The sequence below is a fragment of the Pseudorasbora parva genome, chromosome 9, assembly GCF_024679245.1.
Source record: "Pseudorasbora parva isolate DD20220531a chromosome 9, ASM2467924v1, whole genome shotgun sequence".
NCBI lineage: Eukaryota > Metazoa > Chordata > Actinopteri > Cypriniformes > Gobionidae > Pseudorasbora > Pseudorasbora parva.
In genome coordinates this window covers 26,096,992-26,120,330 of record NC_090180.1, presented here as the reverse complement: position 1 = coordinate 26,120,330, position 23,339 = coordinate 26,096,992, and the positions used below count along the sequence as shown (strand labels likewise).

The 23,339-nt window shown below is 43.5% G+C and overlaps 1 protein-coding gene across 10 annotated transcripts in view; it reads right to left on the bottom strand.

The window, feature by feature from the left end:
* The window catches only part of gjc2 (gap junction protein gamma 2), a 469,070-nt gene that overhangs the window by 266,421 nt on the left and 179,310 nt on the right, over positions 1-23,339 (bottom strand). For 3 of the 10 annotated variants that reach the window (XR_010907566.1, XM_067452134.1, XM_067452132.1), the window contains exon 1: positions 6,200-6,313. The exons of 6 other annotated variants lie outside the window; for them this stretch is intronic. The gene's annotated coding sequence lies outside the window, so the exon portion shown is untranslated. Of the gene's footprint in view, positions 1-6,199; positions 6,314-23,339 lie in introns of those variants that run through there. One more of the 10 variants, XM_067452131.1, reaches the window with a different exon arrangement.

Here is a 23,339-nt window from a genome sequence, read left to right as displayed (position 1 = left end):
GCATGGCTAAGCATCTCCTTTTATGGGCAGAGCACAATCTGAGCTCCCTAAGGGCGGCTTACGTGCCAGGTATTCTGAATCAGGGTCCGGACATGTTATCCAGAGGACCCATGTCCCCAGGGGGATGGTCCCTTTACCCGCAAACAATTCAGCTCGCACAGCACACGCTGCCCAATATTTTTTCTGCAAACGCAGGGATGCCCTGGCCCATGTTGGCCCAGACTCCCTCTATATGTTCCCTCCGATCGCGATCCAGCTGCAGCCTGTGCTTTTTAATAGCCCCACTTTGGAAGAACCGCACATGGTTCTCCATACTGTTTCAGCTGTCAGACACAGCCCCATGCCTATTCTGCCAATGAAAGGGAAGGTCTGGCATCCCAATCCCGAGCTGTGGGCCCTCCACGTATGGCCCATCAACGGTATCCGGGAACCTCTCTGACAAGTTATGAACACTATTTCGGAAGCTAGAGCCCCTGCTATCTGGCAGCTCTGCTTTGAAGTGGTCAGTGGTTTTCTAACCAATGCGCTACGCGAAACATCGACGCACACTCATGCGAACTGGCGGAACCGCTCGCTTTCTCCAAGAGCTAATGGATGTGGGTCATCCCCCCTCCATACTCGGGGTGTGTGTCTCCGCCATAGCAGCTAGCCACGCTCCGATCGCGGCAAATTCACTAGGGAAAAGTGATCTTATTGTGTGTTTTCTTAAAGGGGCCAGGAGATTCAGCCCGCCTTGCCCCTACCTCGGTCCCTATTTGGGACCTCGCCATGGTTTTGGAGGCCGTGAAGGGTTCCCCCTCCTAACCACTTCAGAACACGAGCTTGAAGCACATATCACTCAAAACCGTTTTTCTGCTGGCTGTGGCCTCGGTTAACCGAGTGGGTGGCTTACCTGCACTCTCCGTGAGCCCTTCCTGTCTTGAGTTTGAGTCCAGCAACTTCAAGGTTGTGCTCAAACCGAGGCATGGTTTTATGCTGAAAGTGCTATCAACCCCTTCAGTATGCAGGTCTTTGCACTGCTTAACCCGCGTCTCAGAGAGAATAAGACGCAAACCTATTCTGCCCAGTCAGAGCATTGAGATTGTATCTAGAGCGCTCCGCCCCCTTCAGGCAGTCGGATCAGCTCTTCATTGCTTCGGTGGCCGCACTAAAGTTTGTGCTGTCATGAAACAGTCTCTCACACTGGATAGTGGATGCAGTCCCACTAGCATATAGGTCATGGACCTAACCTGTCCTACAGGCATTTAAGCCCACTCCTCTAGAGGCATGGCCTCATCTTGGGCTTGGTCGTGTGACATTTCTTTGGAAGATATCTGTGCGGCGGCAGGCTGGGCCTCTCCGTCCACTTTTATCAGATTCTACAAGTTGGAGGTTCCAGCTCTACAAGCAGGGCTTCTCTCCATCTAGGCTCTATCTTGACCCTGGCAAACAGATTGCCTTACATTTTGGCCTGTACACATTAGTCCTTAAGCACTATTCATTCATCATAAGATCCGACTATGTCCGATCAGCTGTTCAAACGAACCGACTCTTCCGGTTCTTCATTCCCCTTATAAGCCGCCTCTGTCGGTGTCTCGGGGGTTCATAACATGTGCTTTGGGTATACTGGGTCAGTCAGCACACACGGCGCTTTACATTGTGTTCCCATACGTAATACGAGGAACCTCTCTCGAAAGGGAACGTACTCGGTTACTTTCGTAACCTCGGTTCCCTGAGAGAGAGGAACGAGTATTACGTTCCGTGCCGTGTTTATGCTTCTCAGGTATCGCTTCAGTCGATCTTAAAACCTGACACCTATGGCGAATTAGGGTCTTATATAGCCTCCTGTATGCAAATATAAGCACCTTTTTCGGCGGGCTTCTGGAACGCCCCCCATTGGTTCGTTCCTCTCAGCCGCCTCACCATAGGTTCCTGCAGTTGCCGCAGCCCGGCCAATCAGAGCGCTCCTCGCGCTGGGCTATGGCCGTGCAGCTCACTGCGCTTTACATAGATACCTTTATTAAAAGTTTTGCTTCACATTCTCGAGAAAAGGAGTTTTCCCATACGTAATACTCGTTCCTCTCTCTCAGGGAACCGAGGTTACGAAAGTAACCGAGTACGTTTTCCTCTGTCGCTGCTTTGCTATATGTTTCAAACGCAGTTTAAGGGAATTTTTTAATGTGGTTTCATTTCACAAACACAGACCACGCCCACATTTTGTTACATTCTTTTCGATGAAAGTCGTATCCAATGACAATTACATTCAATAAATTACATTGTGTCGTATTAGTATCGGCATTTTTATTTTATTTTTAATAACTATTGTTTTTGTAATTTGCTTAGGGTATTTTTTAAATTATATATATATATATATATATATATATATATATATATATATATATATATATATATATATATATATATATATATATATATATCCTAACTAAAATAACTCATAGCCTGTCATATTACCTTTCTCATATTAGCCTATTATATTCTATTATAATCTATTATATTGCCCACCCCTTGCCCACCTGCACATCCCAGCTGATATACAAGATTTGGGGGGTCATTCTGCATTTGAAAGTTTGAAAGGGTTTTAAATCTTCTAAATAAAGTAAAATGATTCAAAATCAAGTAATTTATATATGCCAAAGTCAACTTTAAACATATACAATGTAATTTCCAAACAGCAAAATTGTGGCCAGTGAAAATGCTGAGTGGCTAACTTTGGAAAACCACTAGCCACGGTGGCCGGTGAGCAAAAAAGTTAATGTCAACCCCTGTATGTATATATGTATATATATATATAGGCTATATATACACACACACACACACACACACATACATACATACATACATATACATATACATATATATATATATATATATATATATATATATATATATATATATATATGTAGTGCCGTTAAAATTAATTTGCGTTAACACGTTAATTTTGACAGGCAATGATATATAATATATAAAGTTTGCTGATGTATGACGCCGCTTATTAGCAGGAGACCGCAATGATTGGTAAAAGTTGCGGTGATTGGTCAAAATTGCGAGTCGCACTGAATTCACGGGGACTGATTGCAAATGACACACAATAAATAATCTAGAATACTTTCATCAAATATATAAATTCAAGCTTAAGGTTAAGATTTTACAATTAGGCTATACTGAGCCTGATCTATCTAAGAGATTTTCTTAGAAGGAAGTTAATACCTTTTAAATGTCACATGGGTTAAAACTCCTGCTACCCTGATTTGCATTTGTATAGCTCACAGCATGTTCATTTACATGTTAAAGCCTCCTCTGGAGTTAAGGGAAGGGGGGTCTTGGGGGGGACAACTGCCAAGCAAGGCCCACATCAATTTCTGACAATTCACGGCAGTTTTCGGTGTCGCCTGCAAACTGCCGTGTACAGTCGTAAACCTGATCTTCCACGACAATCTACAGTGCCGCTTACTGACGAAAATCCCACTTTGCATGCAGTGATAGGTACTCAAGATTGACATGAGATTGACTGAAACTGAGTGTTTCACCCCCCCCCCCCCCCTAAGAATGTTTAGATGTTGGAACTAGAAACAAGACAAAAATACTAAGTAAGAAAAACATTTTTTGTAGTGAACCTTTTAGGGGTTCCAACTACGTAGCGCCGATAGAATCTTTTCTTCTAAGAGTGTAGAATAGACTCGTTCTTCACAGAGCCAGAATGAGGATGTGTCCACACAGGAGGAGCGCGTCATCCGCGGGCAGTGTTGAGCATTTCAGATGACTGACAGCTCAGAGAGCAAATGAACGCCTGATGACTGATATCTGATGCATATCATTAAGAAGAGACCCAGAGAGAGGTTTGTGCATGTTTTAACTCTTTTATATAGAATAATTCAGTGAGAAATGAATAGAAATGGTATTCTGTATGACAAAATATTTAGCAAACATGTAATAATGTCAATATTTCTCCATATATGAGCACTTTTGAACTAAGAGCTATACTAATAGCTGTTCTTTTATCTTCATCTGTTTCATCTCTGAGAACACAAATGAGCCAGTGCAGATGAGAGAGAATGAACGTTAGTCTGATAATCTATTCAAAATATCGTTCATAACGGATCGATAATAATGCACTCCTGACATAAATTAATATTATGTCAAAAAATAAGAAATGAATGTCCCTGCAACCAAGTTTTATCATAAACAGTGATCAGATATCGAAGCTGGAATCTTTACTCTTTCTGATGATACTGAGTTTGTCCAGATAAAGTAATCGTGTGATGTTTAACAAGCAGTGAATGTTGAACAAGTAATCTGAGGCCGTATACAATCTTTGAAAGTTTTGGTTCCTTGCCACTGTCGCCTTTGGCTTGGCTTGCTCAGTTGGGGACACTTAAATTATGATCCAAGTTATTCAACTAAATATACAAATTAAATGTATTAATTAGGTCATATTTAATTCTATAAACAATCCAAATCAAAATAGCCAAATCAAATTTTGTTGCAATATTGTCCTATTTAACACTGTTAAGCTGCGTTGAAACAATCGCCATTGTAAACGCTATATAAATAAAGTTGATTGATTGATTGATTGATTGATTGATTGATTGATTGATTGATTGATTGATTGAAAGAGATGGGGTTAAAGCTTGTTTGGGTGCTTTTTTAAAACAGTTAAATAATTTGAACCCAGAATGTAGATAGCATTGTTAGTATGATGCAGTTGACTGCTGAAGTGAGCAGCAGTTTTGTCCTTACTAATGTCAACTTTAGTTTCTCCAGATTTCTTAAGTCGATGGGGGTAGTCTTGGGCCTCCAGATATCTTAAGCTGATGGGGGTAGTCTTGGGTCACAGATGTCTGGGTTTATGTAATAGATCAAGGTCAGCCATGTGACTGAAAAGTGCCCTTAGAGAATCTCTGACTGAAGACCCCAATCTACACAAGCATGCAACTCCAAAGTCCTTCCAAAGAACCACTTCCATATACTATCTCTCTCAGTCGCAGACAAGTACACACATACACACAGACACATTGGGTGGACCATCAGCTATTGTGGCGGCTAACCTATAGGCAGTTTTTGTTGTGACAGTCTCATTTGGTTACATCTTCTCATTGAGCCAGGCTTAGACTGCCTTTGGGTCAATGCCCCTTGCACAGAGTTTGATGAAGACATGAATCCACTGAGGTGACATAGAACAACTGCCCAAAGGTTCATGCCAACATTGCCAAACAAACTTCCCTCAGAAGTCTGAAATCTCTTAAGCTAGCGCTTTAATCAAGTGCAGAAGAACATAGCTAGAACATCAAACAAACTACAAGCTAATGTATATCTACCACAAGGGACGTGTACAGGATTTTTGAGGGGCAGTTGCTCTGAATGGACATGGCTAACCTTCTACAGATAAACGGGTAATGATTAAAAAATGTTTGTAAAACTTCAAGAAACCATTTTTAAAACATCTATAAACATTACATAGATAGACAGACCGAATATTCCCAACACTTTGTTAAGGGTTACTAGTTGGTTTGTAAACTGTCTATAAACATTATCTGGATGGTTATTATAAAGTTGCAACAGATGACTATAATACCTTGTTTAATAGTTAATAAACAGTACCAGTAAAACATGTGGGTTGTCCTGATACTGTACTTCAAAATGCAACAGTGTAAAAATTGCCACACAGAATAAAGTAACTGTTCAAGATCCATTGGTAACTTATAAAAATAATGTCATATTTGCATAAACTGTTACTACCATATATCCCGACACTAGCACATTAAGATAAGCTATGAAAAATGTTCTAAGCTATGTTCCTCTGCCTCTTTCTGGTTAAATAATGTTTATAAGAATAGTAAATATAGCATGCTATATTAACTATTCCAGGTTATTTATGCATAGCATAAAAATAGTTAGTATAGCATGCTATGCCACTTTCATCAAAACCTGTTACAAAGCTATAGCAATTTTATGTCATTAAATACGATAAACAGTTATCCTGGAACAGATCTGTGTCTTCCTTATCCCATTAAAAAACATATTACAGTATGTAACCATATTCCGTCCGTTCGAAAAAAAGTTGCACTAACTGTTCATTACAAGCAGCATTTGCCGTAGCAGGTAGCTAACATAAACACATTTTTTGCTAGCCTACCTGCTGCAAATTTACACCATTTTTGTACAAATAGAGCTATTTTATATAGTGTAATCTATCACTTACCACTATCTTGATTTTTCTCTTTTTTCTTTTCTGGCTTCCTAAAGCATAATTCCGCTTCATGATTGCCGAGGAGGTTTTGTATTTTGCTGGCAGCAGAGATCGCGTGGTTGGGTGGCTGCTGTCAGCGACGACTGAGAGGGCCCCCTTGAGGGGGATTACGATAACAGTGTCATTGCACTTTACTGCACTGACTATCAAAGGGGCGCTCAAGCAGTTTGTTGTTGCATTTTATTCTTAACCTGTCGTTGTCTTGAGGCCACAGGCCAGCTCGGGGCCCCAAGCAATTGCTTGACTTTCGGATGGGTACCCGAATATGGAAGTGAATGAGGCTTTGTGATTTTTTTTTATTTTATTTTTTGTATCTAGGCCTACCTGAAATTCTGATTCCATTGTACGATTTTTTTATGTATTTTTTTCCACCTCGGAAGGGCAACGTGAGTCGAGAAGGGCATATGGGCAGTTGCCCGGGCACGTCCCTGTCTACCACTGCATCTACAGTGGCTATACAGTGTAGCAGATGTATTCTCATATCCAAGATCGGAGGGCTCACATTTAAAAGATTCACTTCAAAATAAAAAATAAATCTGATAATTTTACTAACCCCCATCTCATCCAAGATGTTCATGTCTGTCTTTCTTCAGTCGAAAGAAATTAAGTTTTTTTTATGAAAACATTCTATTATTTTTCTTTACACAATGCATTTTAATTGCAACCAATGGGTTGAAGGTCCAAATCAATGCAGTTTCAGAGGGCTTCGAATGGCTTCAGAGAGCTCTGCACAATCCCAGCCGAGACATAGGGTCTTATCTAGTGAAACCATCGCCCATTTTCGAAAAAAAAAAAAACAACCTTTATATATTTTTTAAACTCAAATGCCAACTTCTGTGTTTTTCTGTGCTCTGTGTCAATCTCTTTATCTGGCGGTACTACTTTAAGCATAGCTTACCATACATCATTAAATCAGATTAGACCATTAGCAACGCTCTCAAAAAGGACCAAAGACTATTTTTTTCAAAGATAATATTTTTTCCCTCCTTTGCCAGAGGAGAACTGGCACCCCAACTGAGCCTGGTTTATTTTTCTCCATCATGCCCTGGTGGAGTTTTGGTTCCTTGACACTTATGATCAAAGTTATTCAACTTAATATACAAATAAAATTAATTTATTAGGTCTTATTTAAATCTATAATACTGATCTGCCAACATTGTCGCTATATGATGAATTAAAATAAGATGATAACATCACCGTTTTCTGCAGAATGACTGTACAACCGAGTAAAATTTTGTTGCAATATTGTCCTGTTTAACACTGTGAAGCTGCTTCAAAACGTCCCGGTTAAATCTGTAACCTTAGTTCCTGGAATAGGAACGAGACGCTGCGTCACAGCTAAACACACTCCCCCAGCTTCTGAGAAGGCCTCAAACAAGCCGCTAGAGGGCATGTGGGGGGGTATGGCCGGGTGACACAGCGTCCCCTTCCTATTCCGGGAACTTAGGTTTCAGACGTAACCAGGACGTTCCCATTCAAGGAACTCGAGCTACGTCACGTACGTCCCCATACGAGCCGGGTGCCCGCCTGTTGAATTGTCTAAGGAGCGAACACCCTAGCCCCAGGAGTAGAATTTATGTCTAGTTCGTTGAACCTGACAAAGATATGAGGCGAAGACGACCCTGCCGCATCACATACATCTTGCAGGGAGGCCCCTGCCAAGAGAGCCTGAGAGGCCGCCAAACCCCGGGTAAAGTGGGCCCACACAGCCAGAGAAGGCTGCCCGACCACCACATAAGCGAGTGAGATGGACTCGACCACCCACTCGCTCATCCTCTGCTTTAAAGCGTTCATCCCACAAAAACATTGCTCTCCCGACTCACCCCGGTCCGAGTCCGACGCATGTCACGCATCAATCCCCCCCCCCCGCACTTTCACAGACATCAGTTAACTTTACATTATCGTGATTGCGATTTGCGAATGCGATGGATGGCCGAATTCCCTCTGGTGCCCAGGGAAAAAAAAAAAGAAGAGAAGAGGAAGAAAAACGGGATAAAGATAGAGGTAATGTGATGTATGATCAGTTTATCTATGTTGCATACAAATTGTATGATACAATGCTAGTAATGTTCATTAATTTGAAATAGATTGTCATAGTTAGTCGAACTTGTGCAGTATATTCATTTGAATTGGCTAAATTAGCAATGTTTATTTATATACGTCATATGGGTTTTTAAAAAAAAGCTACATTCATGTAAAATTTTATTTAAATAATGATTTATGTTTCTCACTTCTCTGTATTTATTGTTCATAGTTATAATATGAAAAATGTGCTAGTTTAGTAGAACATTGCTACCATTTACTGGAAAATTAACACTTTTAAAATTAATTTTGAATATCAATCTAATGTATGCTTGAAAAGTTAAATGAATATAGTTTTGTGCATGTATATATATATAATTATTCTGGTGTTTGTGTTTAAGATATGTGGCTTAGGGCCTGCTATATCTTTATAGTTTCACTATCATCAGCTTTCTTAATAATAAAATGAAACACCCAATGGTCACATATATTCCTCTTCTCTCTTCAGATGCACTTTTAAAATATCTGAACCCTGTCCCTGCAAATCCTGGGCCACCTGTTGTAGACATCTCCACTTCAGCACCGCCCAGCGATTCAGCATCAAGCGCATTTTTTCCCTCCACTTCAGCACCGCCCAGCGATTCAGCATCAAGCGCATCTTTTCCCTCCACTTCAGCACCGCCCAGCGATTCAGCATCAAGCACATCTTTTCCCTCCACTTCAGCACCGCCCAGCGATTCAGCATCAGTCTACAAAAAGGCTGCACCATTAGACCCTGCTGACCGGCCATCTGTTTTAAATGAAAAGGTATGCACAGAGTTTTTTCTTAGAGGACCATATCAAATAAAAAACAGTTTCACATTTCCGAAACAAAAAGACGGGAGGAGGTGTCAGAGTGAATATTTTAATAGAGTCTTGGTCAATGGAGAAAAAATCAAAAGAAGCTGGCTAATGTACTCAAAAAAGAAGGATAGTCTATACTGCTTTTGATGCAAAATCTGTTCTTAGAAAGATTTCAAATTGATTAGAGACTGTCACAAATCACCAGTGTGAGTGCCCATGATCACCACCAGAGGGCACTCCAACCCGGACTGTCACTCCATCAGTGACATCACTCCAGCCTGGAGGACTCACCGCTAATGTCAGTGCATGCAAGTGGCATCCCTAGATCAGCGCCATCCAACCCACAGGCCTCTGCGCTCTCAGACCTTCCAGAGCCTGGTGTCGTCTCAGCGGACCTTCCAGAGCCTGGTGTCGTCTCAGCAGACCTTCCAGAGCCTCGTGTCGTCTCAGAAGACCTTCCAGAGCCTCGTGTCGTCTCAGCAGACCTTCCAGAGCCTCGTGTCGTCTCAGCAGACCTTCCAGAGCCTCGTGTCGTCTCAGCAGACCTTCCAGAGCCTCGTGTCGTCTCAGCAGACCTTCCAGAGCCTCGTGTCGTCTCAGCAGACCTTCCAGAGCCTCGTGTCGTCTCAGCAGACCTTCCAGAGCCTCGTGTCATCTCAGCAGACCTTCCAGAGCCTCGTGTCATCTCAGCAGATCTTCCAGAACCTCCAGCCACTGCCCTGAGTCCAGAGAGAACGCCGCCTCCTGCCCCGAGTCCAGAGAGTACCCCGCCTCCTGCCCCGAGTCCAGAGAGTACCCCGCCTCCTGCCCCGAGTCCAGAGAGTACCCCGCCTCCTGCCCCGAGTCCAGAGAGTACCCCGCCTCCTGCCCCGAGTCCAGAGAGTACCCCGCCCCCTGCCCCGAGTCCAGAGAGGACTCCGCCTCCTGCCCCGAGTCCAGAGAGGACTCCGCCTCCTGCCCCGAGTCCAGAGAGGACTCCGCCTACTGCCCTGAGTCCAGAGAGGACTCCGCCTACTGCCCCGAGTCCAGAGAGGACTCCGCCTCCTGCCCCGAGTCCAGAGAGGACTCCGCCTCCTGCCCCGAGTCCAGAGAGGACTCCGCCTACTGCCCCGAGTCCAGAGAGAACGCCGCCTCCTGCCCCGAGTCCAGAGAGTACCCCGCCTCCTGCCCCGAGTCCAGAGAGTACCCCGCCTCCTGCCCCGAGTCCAGAGAGTACCCCGCCTCCTGCCCCGAGTCCAGAGAGTACCCCGCCTCCTGCCCCGAGTCCAGAGAGTACCCCGCCCCCTGCCCCGAGTCCAGAGAGGACTCCGCCTCCTGCCCCGAGTCCAGAGAGGACTCCGCCTCCTGCCCCGAGTCCAGAGAGGACTCCGCCTACTGCCCTGAGTCCAGAGAGGACTCCGCCTACTGCCCCGAGTCCAGAGAGGACTCCGCCTCCTGCCCCGAGTCCAGAGAGGACTCCGCCTCCTGCCCCGAGTCCAGAGAGGACTCCGCCTACTGCCCCGAGGCCAGAGAGGACTCCGCCTCCTGCCCCGAGTCCAGAGAGGACTCTGGCTGGACCACCTGCTCTGCCGTGGGGGTCTTCAACCTCACCTGCGCTGCTGTGGTGGTCATCTGCGCCGCCGTATGGGTCTTCAACCTCACCTGCACTGCTGTGGTGGTCGTCTGCTCCATCGTGGGAGTCTTCAAGACTGTCTGCTCTGTTGTGGTGGTCGTCTGCTCCGCCGTGGGGGTCTTAAAGACCACCTGCGCTGCTGTGGTGGTCACCTGCTCCGCCGTGGGAGTCTTCAAGACCGCCCGCGCTGCCTGAGTGGTCGTCTGCTCCGCCGTGGGGGTCTTCAAGACCGTCTGCTCTACTGTGGTGGTCGTCTGCTCCGCCGTGGGGGTCTTCAAGACCGCCCGCGCTGCCTGAGTGGTCGTCTGCTCCGCTGTGGGGGTCTTCAAGACCATCTGCCCTACTGTGGTGGTCGTCTGCTCCGCCGTGGGGGTCTTCAAGATCGCCGGCTCCGCTCCGGTCGCCTGCGCCACCCTGGTCATCTGCCCGGACTGCGCCACCCTGGTCATCTGCCGGGCCAGCTTCATTCTGGCCTCCTGCTCTGCTCTCCATCCCGCCCCCATGTCAGCCTCCGCTCCACCTCCCTCCTGGACAATTTTGAGGGGGGTTATGTCACAATTCACCAGTGTGAGTGCCCGTGATCACCACCAGAGGGCACTCCACCACGGACTGTCACTCCATCACAAACTACATTACCCATAATCCTTTCCCCGGACTCATTAGCACTTACTGTTTACACCTGTGTCTCATCACCTCATTACCTCTGCCTATATATGCCTGGTTATCTCTGTCATTCATTGCAAAGTCTTTTTTAGTGTCACAACTGCATTTCTGAGCGTTTCCTTGTTTTCATGTATCTTGGTCTTTGATTTCTTGCCTTCTCTGTGGATTACCCTTTTGCCTGTTCCTTCTGTTGTGTTTACCCTTCAATAAATACTGCGTTTGAATCTCCAACCTTCTGTCTCAGAGCAGTTTGTTACAGAGACGGACTAAGGGACTGGAAAAATGCAAGCCACTTGCTCAAGGCCCATGAGGATAGCCAGGAGCACAATACAAACATGGGAACATGGAAAGAATTAGAAGTTTGTCTTGCAAAAGGGATGACCATAGATAAGAAAGAGATGTCACTCGCTGAGGCTGAGAGACACAGGTGGCGTGAGGTGCTTACCAGACTGGTAGCAATAATTCAGTCATTAGCTGAAAGAAATATGGCTTTAAGGGGATCTACAGACACATTAAACAAACCAGACAATGGCAATTTTCTCAAAGAGTTGGAGCTTATGGCTAAATTTGATCCAATAATGAAGCAGCATGTTGCTAGGGTGGAAAGTGGAACTGTAAGTCACACACATTACCTGGGTAAAATAATCCAAAATGAACTCATAGACTCAGCACAAAAATACTGGAAAAAATGGTTGAAGAGATAAAGACCTCTAAGTATTTCTCCATCATTTTGGATTGCACCCCTGATCTGAGTCATAAAGAACAGCTCTCTGTCATTGTCAGGATTGTTTCACTGGAAGAATCACCACTAATTAAAGCACATTTCATGGGCTTTCTTGTGGCAGAGGAGTCAACAGGGGAAAGTTTGTCTTCTCTCATCCTTGAAAGACTGGAGGAGCTGAACATCCCCTTTGAGGACTGTAGAGGACAATCCTATGATAACGGTGCCAACATGAAGGGAAAGAATAAAGGTGTTCAGGCTAGGCTACTTCAACTGAACTTAAGAGCCTTTTTTGTCCCATGTGGTGCCCACACCTTAAATTTGGTGGTGGCTGATGCTGCTAAGAGCTCACCAGATGCCATTGGCTACTTTGGATATTTAGCTACAAAGATATTAACTCTTCTCAGCCTCCACCCACAGATGGGACATCCTCCTAAAACATGTCGAAACCACCCTGAAATCATGGTCAGAGACCAGGTGGGAAAGCAGGATAGACAGCATACAGGCAGTAAGGTACCAGGCTGGGCAAGTCAGAGAGGCTCTTCTGGAGGTGAGGGAAACTACTGCAGACCCTGTAGTGAAAGTTGAAGCTCAGTCTTTGACTGAGGAAATTGGATCCTATCGCTTTTCTATTTTTACAGTCATATGGTATGATATCCTCAACAAGATCCAGCATGTGAGTTAACAGATGCAATCACCCTCCATGCAGATAGATGTGGCTGTTGACTTGCTGAAGAAAACCAGAGGTTCCCTTGACAGCTACAGAAGTACTGGATTTTCTAGTGCACAGACAACTGCAAAGGAAATGTGTGAGGAGATGAACGTGGAAGCTGTACTCAAACAAAAGCGGTTGAGAACAACAAAAAGGCACTTTGGTTAGGAGGCTCCAGATGAGCCTATTGGTGATGCACTTCAAAAAATGGAAACAACATTTTTTGATGTAGTTGTGGATACAGCCCTCTCTTCACTAGATGAGAGATTTCAGACCCTGGGGGAGGTGAATGACAAATTTGGAGTGCTCCTCAACTTTCCCAACATGTCCAAAGAAGAGTTGTTAGAGCACTGTCAAACCCTGAGTACAGCTTTAAGCCATGAAGGACAGCCAGATATTGATGGCAGGGAACTTGATTTGGAAATGCAGAATTTTCCACATCTGCCATCAAAAAACATGACAAACATTGAGCTCCTGGCTTTCCTGCACAAGAAGAAGCTGACAGAAATTTACCCCAATATGTGGGTTGCTCTGAGAATTTCTGCCACTCTACCTGTGACAGTTGCTGCTGCTGATAGGAGCTTCTCTAAGCTCAAACTGATTAAAAACTACCTCAGATCTACAATGGCTCAAGAACGTCTCAGCGGACTTGCAGTCATTAGCATAAATCATGTGGTCTCACAACAGCTGTCTTACGATGATATCATAGATGACTTTGCTGCAAAAAAAGCAAGGTGAGTTGGGCTGTAGATAACATTTGCTACATTTAGCATTTTGCACTTACTTGTTTGCACTTACTTGTTTGTAGTTATTTTTGTTATTTTGTGTGGAATGCTCTTATTTATATTTTGTGGAACGTTACTTACATGCTGTAAGAAAGGCAAGCCAAGCAAGGTTTCAGTAATATAGTTTTTATGCAATAATCTTATTTATATTGCAGTTATAATTTGTTTTGTGTATGTGTGTGTTTTTTCCAAAATAAAGAAAAAAGAAAATCAGGACAAAGCTATGCAGCTTCTGTGTGAGAGTATGAACAACAATGATCAGTGGTGGAATTGTCTGTGATGCCAGGGGCACCAGGTAAAATCTTGCCAAGGGCAGCAAATTGGCTAGGGCCGGCCCTGCTAGGGTACAAGAAGGCCTTGACCATACCGGGCGCAAATTCCAGACACGAGGGTGCCACCGAGAGAGCTTGTAAATCTCCTATACTCCTAGGGAGAAAAGCGTGTTTAGAACAACAAACTTCTCGGAAACTTCCTTGAGCGGCTCAAAGGGAGCCTCGGAAAGACCTTGAAGGATCAAGAGATACCAGGTCGGCACCCTGGTGCGAAATGCAGGCCTCAGCCTCCAAGCACCAGGAAGGAAACAAGTAACCAGAGGGGGCCGCCCCAAGAAACTCCACCCAAAGGAGTGTGGTAAGCACCTGAGGCCGCCACGTACACCTTTAATGTGGGGGGAGCTAGCCCAGCGGAGAATCTCCCCTGCAGGAACTCCAGCACCACGCTCGCAGGACAGTTAACTGGATCCCACAGGCGATATCTGCACCATAAGGTGAAAAGCCTCCACTTCAGTGTGTGCAGTTTCCTCGTGGAAGGAGCTCTAGAGTGTAGAATGGTCACAACAACCTCGGTTGAGAGACCAGAATTTATGAGCTGGGCCCCCTCAGAGGCCAAGCCCATGGTTTCCACAACTCCTGGCGAGAGAGAATGTCCCTCCTGATCGGAATCTCCAGGGGAGAGCCGTCGAGAAGAGACACATTGTCCGAGAACCATACTCGGCCTGGCCAGAACGGGGCTACTAACAGAAGACGGGCCCCGTCCCGACGCACTCTCTCTAGAGCTCCCGGAAGCAGAGCAATCAGGGGAAAGATATACAGAGGCAGCCTCGGCCACTCATGTACCATAGCATCCGGTCCGAGAGGAACTGGAGACACTAGGGAGAACCACAGACGACAATGCATATTCTTGTGAGTGGCAAGCAGGTCACTTCAGCCCAGCCAAATCTCTCCCAAAGGAGCTCCACCACCTCGGTGTGGAGTCTCCACTCCCCAGGCCTCGGCCCCCTGCCTCGACAGGATGTCTGCTTCCACATTCAAGCGCCCAGGAAAGTAAATAGCCCTCTCTGAGAGCAGTTCCAATGGGACCAGAGGGGAAAAATGCGCGCCAGCTTGTATAACTGGCGTGACTTCGGACCTCCCTGATGGTTGATATAGGAGACTACCGATGTGCTGTTTGTGTGAACGAGCACATGATGGCCCCTGAGATACAGCAGGAAGTGTTTCAGCACCTGAAATACTGCCAGCATTCTAAGACAATTATGCCACGAATGATGGTGTTCCTGCCAAGGTTATTTTCGTAAACGAAAACTGAAACTAAGACTAAAACTATTGGTCAAAAAACATTTTCGTAAACTGAAATAAAATTTAAAAATCTGAATAAATAAAAAACTAAAACGAAACGAAACTAACTACTCTTACTAAAAAACTAACTGAAATGAAATAATAATTGGCAAAAATAAATATTCGTTTTCGTTATTAATAAGCCCTATTTAATGTGGTGGAAAATCTGACTGTGGCGGTTGAGGGAGTGTCTGTATATTGCGCTACTGCGCGTGAAGTGATCTGAGGAGGAGATTAACCGCTGTCCTGTGACGGACGCGTGCAGACCATGGTGCAGACAGTCAACACATCGCTAGTCTTAAACGGCAGTTCACAAAGAATCAATGCGTCCGTGGCAGTGAAATGGGAAATAACACAAGGTAATGAGATGCACGTTGAACTTCTTTTAAGCTCACTGTTTTAGAATGCCGTTTCTTACGTGACGAGAGAACCAGGCGCAAAAGTCAGCAACTATATTAGCAAATAACGTTACTAGCCTACTGTGCGTTTGAGATTTCATTTCATGTTTGCATAATATTGACAGGCTCAAAGGTGTTATCATAATAATTTACTACTAATAATTAGGGCCGGGACTTTAACGCGTTAATTGAGATTAATTAATTACGTGACTTTAACGCGTTAATTAATTACGCAAAAAAATTTAACCGCATTTATTTTTGCACCGCGGAACGTTTTTCAATGAATCAGTTTCGACGGACCGATTATACTGGAACACCAACTAGCGCGACAGTGCGTCTCAATCCGCTCCCTAGTTCAGTAGTCAGGGCACTGATCAGGGAGTCAGCCCATTGACTTATGTCTTGATCAGTGCCCTGACTAGGGAACTATGAAGCTGATTGAGACGCAGGGCATGCGTGAACATGAACGAAGAACCTGATGAGACTGCTTTGCTTGGCCCCGCGTGGATGGGAAATTTTGTTTTAAAAAACGAAAGAATGGAAGCGTCGTCAAGAGCATGGTAGTGTGCAAGCTATACAACAAGGAGTTAGCGTATCACCGCAGCACATCGAGCCTCAAATATCACAAATATGCTTTTGGTTAACTTAATGGCAAACATTGCACTGGTCTGCTGGACTGAAATAAATAAACAATATTTTGTTGATTAAGCTTATGTTTTCAGTCATTATTCAATGGTATACTAAAAATACATGTGAAAAATTACTTCTCATTGTTCTCAGGTCAAATATTTATATGCGATTAAAATGCGATTAATTTCGATTAATTAATTACAAAGCCTCTAATTAATTAGATTAATTTTTTTAATCGAGTCCCGGCCCTACTAATAATATTATTGTCTGTGTGGAGACATTTCCCCACAAAGTAGGGAATACCAGGACACACACACACACACACAAACAGGTTTGTTTCCCTATATAAGTGAGGACATTGCACAGACTTTCATTGATTTTATATCAGGTTAATGATATTTTATATCACCTAACCCAATTCCTATCCCTAAACCTACCCATCAAAAGAACGTGCAAAACAATAGATTTAAATAAAAACATGTTTTGGCCGATTTATAAGCCTTTTTAACTAGTGAGGACCAGTCAAATGTCCTTACTAGTCAGTTATCATAATATTTTACTAGTTAAGTGGGGACATTGGTCCCCTTTACAATTATAGCACAACAAACACACACACACACACACACACGCACACACATGTCTGGTGCGCTATCGTTGTGGGGACTTGCCATATAGACGTAATGGTTTTTATACCATACAAACCATATATTCTATCCCCCTACACTGCCACTGCCCCTGCCCCTAAACCTACCCATCACAGGAAACTTTCTACATTTTTACATTTTCAAAAGAACTCATTATGTATGATTTATAAGCTTTTGTACCCATGAGGACCTCAATTTAGGTCCCCAAGGTGACACGAGTCCCCATGAGTCTGTGTGCATTCAGTTTGAAGTCCTCACCAGGCTAGAAAAACACACACACACACACACACACACACACACACACACACACACACACACACACACACACACACACACACACACACACACACACACACACACAGAGAGAGAGAGAGAGAGCAAAACAGTGTGTAGACACTGCTAGCCTACATTGTACTACTGAAGAAATTAAAATAAGCATTTAATTGTTTAACAATATTTCATCTGTTATGAGTGAGTTTGTCTGGAATTTATAATTTTTACTTTTATATTTTATGTTGCATCTATTTTGTTCTTTAAGATAGATCCTCTGAGTATTAGCCTATGTCAAAAATATCAAATATAATTTTTTAATATCAAAATATAATTTCTTTCATTTTTAATCTCCAGATCGTTGTTTGTATAGGTCATAGTTTGACTCAAGCTTTTTTGCTCAAAGGTGAAGACCCAACTTTATGCATGTTTTGTAAGACCTTCCTGGGTTTAAACAATAATGCTCGTTTATCAAGTTATTTCACTTAAGGATGTTTAGTAAGATTAAACGGTAACACTTTACTTGAAGGGGTGTGCATAAGACTGACATGACACCTTCATAATCATGACATGACACGTGTCATGAATATGAAGGAGTTTTTATGCATGTTTATGACAACTTTCATTAAGTGTCATTCGCTTAATTATGTCATTTTTAATGCAATGATGACATTTCTGAGTTGTCTTTGTTATGACAACTTGACATAAACCAATACATCATAACCTGTCAGTGTCTTTGTCATGACAACTTGACATTACCAAGACAACATAACCTGTCATAAACAGACATGAAATGACATAGCAGATTAATTATTAAATTTAAGAAACTACTTAGCTTTTTGGGTTTACATTACATTAGTTGCTATGCAACGTGGGGGAGAGGATGCTGGCGTTGTCTGTTCGCCGCTTCTCCACCCACAAATCATGTTAACTTTACTATTAAATTTAGATGTTATTTTATTTTCTTATGTTTGTGACTAGTCTAACAGAGCTACTATTGGGACTGTTGCTGATTGGTGGCGGCCACTGAGAGGACGTTGTTTTTTCACCGCTTCTCTTCTGTTTCTGTTTGAATTTGTGGTTGGTTTTGGTTTGAAGGACATTTGATGTTACTCGCTGCGGCTGCCCTCTCTTCTGGGTGTCGGCTGCTCACTGGTGGTCTCCCTCGGGCTTGAACTGCATGGTGGCTGAAGTTTGCTCCATGCTAGCGTCATCAACGTCCGGCATGATGTTGAGATGTAATTTTTACTTGTTATTCATGTATTATTTTTTCCCTTTGTTGCACTTTGAGATTCTTCGGAATGAAAAGTGTGTTATAAATAAAATCTATTATTATTATTATTATTATTAATAAACTGTCATGTGGTTGGTTTTGACGTTGGCTGTCATTAGGCTATTATAATGTCATGATTTTTTTATAAATTTAATTTGTCATTTACATGTCATTAAGTGTCAATACTCTGTCAAAATATTTTATAACATTGTCATGAATATATTTCTTGACCTAAACTACAGTGGTAAAAGTTGAATTTGTCATTAACATGTCATTAAGTGTCAATACTGTGTCAAATTATTTCATAACATTGTCATGAATATATTTCTTGACCTAAACTACAGTGGTACAAGTTGAATTTGTCATTAACATGTCATTAAATGTCAATACTCTGTCAAATTATTTTATAACAGTGTCATGAATATTTAGCTTGACCTGAAATATGGCATCATAGAGGAAATCGTACAGAGTCATTAAAAACTATTAATATAACTCAAAATGATAGCGTGGCATAGACATATAAACCTATGATGTCTATGGTGGCACCACTGGTAATGTGTACGCTGTAACAGTTGTTGACAGAGCCTCAGTCAGGTTAGTTTGTTTAGGTGTTTAATGTCAATTTAGTTTGCAGTAAGTAAAAACAATTCACAACAACGTTATTTTGGGTTTAATATACTTTATTTAAACTTTCGCTCACTCTTTAATGAATAGTTTGAGTTTATTCTCACCATTCCGTTTGTTATGGTGGAGTCCCGTGTGCTGGTGCACCGTCAAAAGGGGTTCGGGCGGAAACGTTGGCCCTATATATAATGTTCCGGCCTAGACTCTAGCCGCAAACATTCCTTGTTCAGCCCGGGGTGGGGCTCTAAAGACTATTTCTCTTATTTTTATACATCGGAAGATAATTTATAAAGTGAAGTCATTTGACAAAGTGTTATTTTTCTGTGTTTGTTTATGTGTGTATATGATGTTGATATATATATGTTTATTTTGTGTAATGGCCATTATTTGTGTACATGTTTTCCCCTTTTTGCGTTAATTGGTGCTGGTCACCTGTGTATAAATTCATGCCTTGTGTTTTTAAGAGTCAGTTCTGTAAGAGGGCAGGTCTTAAAAATTAAATGATTGATTTTATTTCTCGAACTCCTTTTCATATTTTTAAGACATTTGAAATTGTCTATTATCTAACCTTCTGTTGAAGCTGGTGGAGGAAACTTAAAAAATAAAATAAAACATTGTGAACTGAAAAATATTAATGATGCTGTTATTAAAAAATAATTTGACAGCGTATTAACACCTAATTACATTTTACTGACAAATTAAACTTTTGCCACTGAAAAAAATGTATGACATTATAATGGCCTCAGTCAACATCAAAACCAACCACATAACAGTTTAAGGTTAACCCTATAAGCTAAGTAAGTTTCTTAAATTTGATAATCTGTTATGTTATGTTTATGACAGGTTATGTTGTCTTGGTAATGTCAAGTTGTCATGACAAAGACACTGACAGGTTATGATGTATTGGTTTATGTCAAGTTGTCATAACAAAGACAACTCCGAAATGTCATCATTGCATAAAAAAATGACATAATTAAGCGAATGACACTTAATGACAGTTGTCATAAACATGCATAAAACTCCTTCATATTCATGACACGTGTCATGTCATGATTATGAAGGTGTCATGTCAGTCTTATGCACACCCCTTCAAGTAAAGTGTTACCGATTAGGTAAAACTCTAATCTGTTAATTAAACTTTGCTGAAATTAAAAACCTTGATTTGGTCTCTACGCTTCATTATGGTAACTCTGCTAAACTATAATTACTAAAACTAAAACTGAAACTAAATAAATAAAAACTAAATAGAAATGTATTTGCAAAATAAAAACTAAACTAAAACTAGCAAAACCATTTGTAAAACTAACTAAAACTAAACTGAAATTTGTAGCAAAATTGAAAACGATAATAAAATAAAAACTACTTTAAAAAAGCAAAACTATAATAACCTTGGTTCCTGCCATAGGCCCTGGACAGAGTGACCACTCATGGTCGCCCCTCCCAGCCCGTAAGGGAGGCATCCATGCTCAGAGATACCCGCTGGCATGGTGTCCCCAGTAATGGGCCTTGGCCTAGAAAGCAAGGGTCCCTCTGATGTACCCTGCACCATGAGTGCAGTGCCCTGAAATGGCTGACTGGCAGGGAACAACTGACTCGACAGTGCCACCTCCCTCCTCGGATGACCTGCGAGGGCTCTCCACGCCCCGGGGCTCGGGCAGGATTGGTGGATTGACCCTGTGAGGGTGCCGAGGACAGACGGGTACCGTGTACTGAGGTAACACCGTCTGCCCCCGGAGGGGAGCCGGTCGACCCTATGCAAAGCTCTGAAAACCGGGCCCTGCATAGAGACCGACCTAGATACGTTATTCTCTGCATTAGAGAAAGAATGCTCTTCTTGGAGTTGAGCCTCAGCCCAACTCCCTTGTGTGCGCGAGAACAACATCTCGATGTTGAACCACGAGACGAGCTAACTGTGCTAGAAGCAGCCAGTCATCGATTTAATGCGTGTCCACACTCTGGTGAATGTGCGGGGTGAAGTGCTAGACCAAAGGGAATCACCCGATATTGGTAAGCTTCTCCCCTGAAGCGAACCACGGGTATTTCCTGTGCTGTGGAAGGATGTCGATATGAAAATATGCATCTTTGTAATCTATCGTGACAGACCAGTCCTCAGACCTGATCTGAAACACAATCTGTTTGCGTAAAGGCATCCTGAACTTGAGCTTACTACACAGCTGTTCAGAACGCAAAGATCTAAGATGGGCGCAACCCTCCATCCTTCTTTGGCACGATGAAGCACCGGCCGTAAAACCTGACTCCCTGCCGGGCGGGGGAACCCTGCAGCAGAGCCTGTGCTTCTTGAGACATAACCAGAGCCTGCTCGGGGCCCACCACCGTGGGCAGAACCCCGTAGAAACTGGGTGGACGACATCAAAACTGAATGGTGTACCATTCTTAAAAACTGCAGGACCCACTGGCAGATTTAGGCTGAAGGTGTGAGGCTGATAATATCTAGCTTCTCAATGTCAGATAAACCCTTTAATTCCTCAGAATTAAAGCCATAATCACCCATCAATGAACATGGTCCGAATGATAGACTGAAAGAACATATCTGACTCCTCAAAGTCAGATTATATTAATTTTAATTCCTCAGAATTAAATCAGCCATAATCATCAGACGATACTGTTTTTATATATTTATAAATACGGAATCGTCATCTACAGGCTGCCTCAGCAAACGCGAGATACGATCCGTCTACAACATATTTGGCTTTCATCCCTCGAGATGAAAGACCACAGACGCGAGGATGAAATCCCTGAAAAACATACGCATTTTCTCTATACGCGTCGAGATACTTCTCAATGAACACAGCCAGCACTCTCAGGAACTGACTGCCCAAACAGTATCACATGTACACCGATGCATGTGTTACTATAGACCGAAGTCTGAGGCTGAGCAGAGCGCGCGGGGAGAGCGCACTCGTCAAGCCTGATCTACGCAGACTCGCTCATGATGCTCCTCATTGGCAGGGGATTGAAGTGGCGAGTCCTCAACTCCTGCCTTGACGCTGCAGACATCCACCTCCTCGGAAGAAGACAGCTGCAGCATCATGGCCGCTCCCCGGGCGGAAGAAACCGCAGTGCGGGCTCCCAAACCCAGAGAAGCGGCACTGGATCTGACAGGTGAAGGCTGAGAAAGGGCTGACCCGTCTCACACCCCTCCGTCAGATCCATATGCGAACCCCGCGATCTGAGCTGCCGCTGTGCCTCAGCAGCAGCGGAGCCCATGCCGCGGGGAATGCGAGCCGGTACGCCCTCCTCAAAGAGCGCCCGGCGGGAACGCAGCACGCGGGAAGGCAGAGCCTCACAATGCTCGCAGCCGGCACCCTCGAGTGCCGACTGCACGTGCTGTCCACCCAAACAAACAACGCACATCGGGTGTGTATCCCCTCTCATAAGGAAGCGCGAGCAGGGAGGAACACACCTTCTGAACGACTGTTCGTTCTCCACAATCTCTCACTGTCAGTAATGTGTGTATTTTGTGAAAAAACAACAAAGTGTGAACTCAGACACAACACAGAGACAGTTTGGACAATGAAACATAGAGCCCTTGTTGAAGGCAACAGAAGCTGGGGGCGTGTGTTTGCCGGCAGGCTTTATAGTTTCCGGGTGGATGACGTCACCCGCCTATGACGTTCCGTCTCTCCATTGGACTGATTACATACGTGCTTCACGACGCAATCACGCAGAGGCGTTCCCATACGCAGCTCGAGTTCCTTGAACGGGAACAATCGTCATTGTAAAAGCACTATATACATACAATTGATTGATTGATTGATTGATTTTTGATTGATTAACCTTTGCAATGATATTACGCAGCGCCTGAAAGTAGTCCTCAGATAGGTAACTTTTAATGCGACCGGCACTAAGTTTGTGTAGTTGCAGAGAATGCAGAGTTGCAGATGGAATTTAGTGGAGTTACCTGTGTAATAGCCGTTGATCTGTGTCATAAAGGGCTGTGATAGTAAGTCGATTGTGTATTCTACCAACATGTTTCACAGAATACAAAAAAAAACAAGGAACAAAATAATCAGTTGTGTGATGCTCTAAGCCATAGATATCAAAACACCGGTAACTTAGATTCAAACAAGAAATTGCAAGTTTACTCAAAGCATTTGCACCAGATAATTTTTTGGAAAACATGGACATTGTTACCACGATACGGTGTCTAAAGGATATGGCCTGAGAGGATGAAGTGTATCAATCCCCATGGCTGTAAGTATTATATTATTATTTTTAATAAGCTTGAATGGCCAGATTGGAAACGTACTGCTGTTGTCTT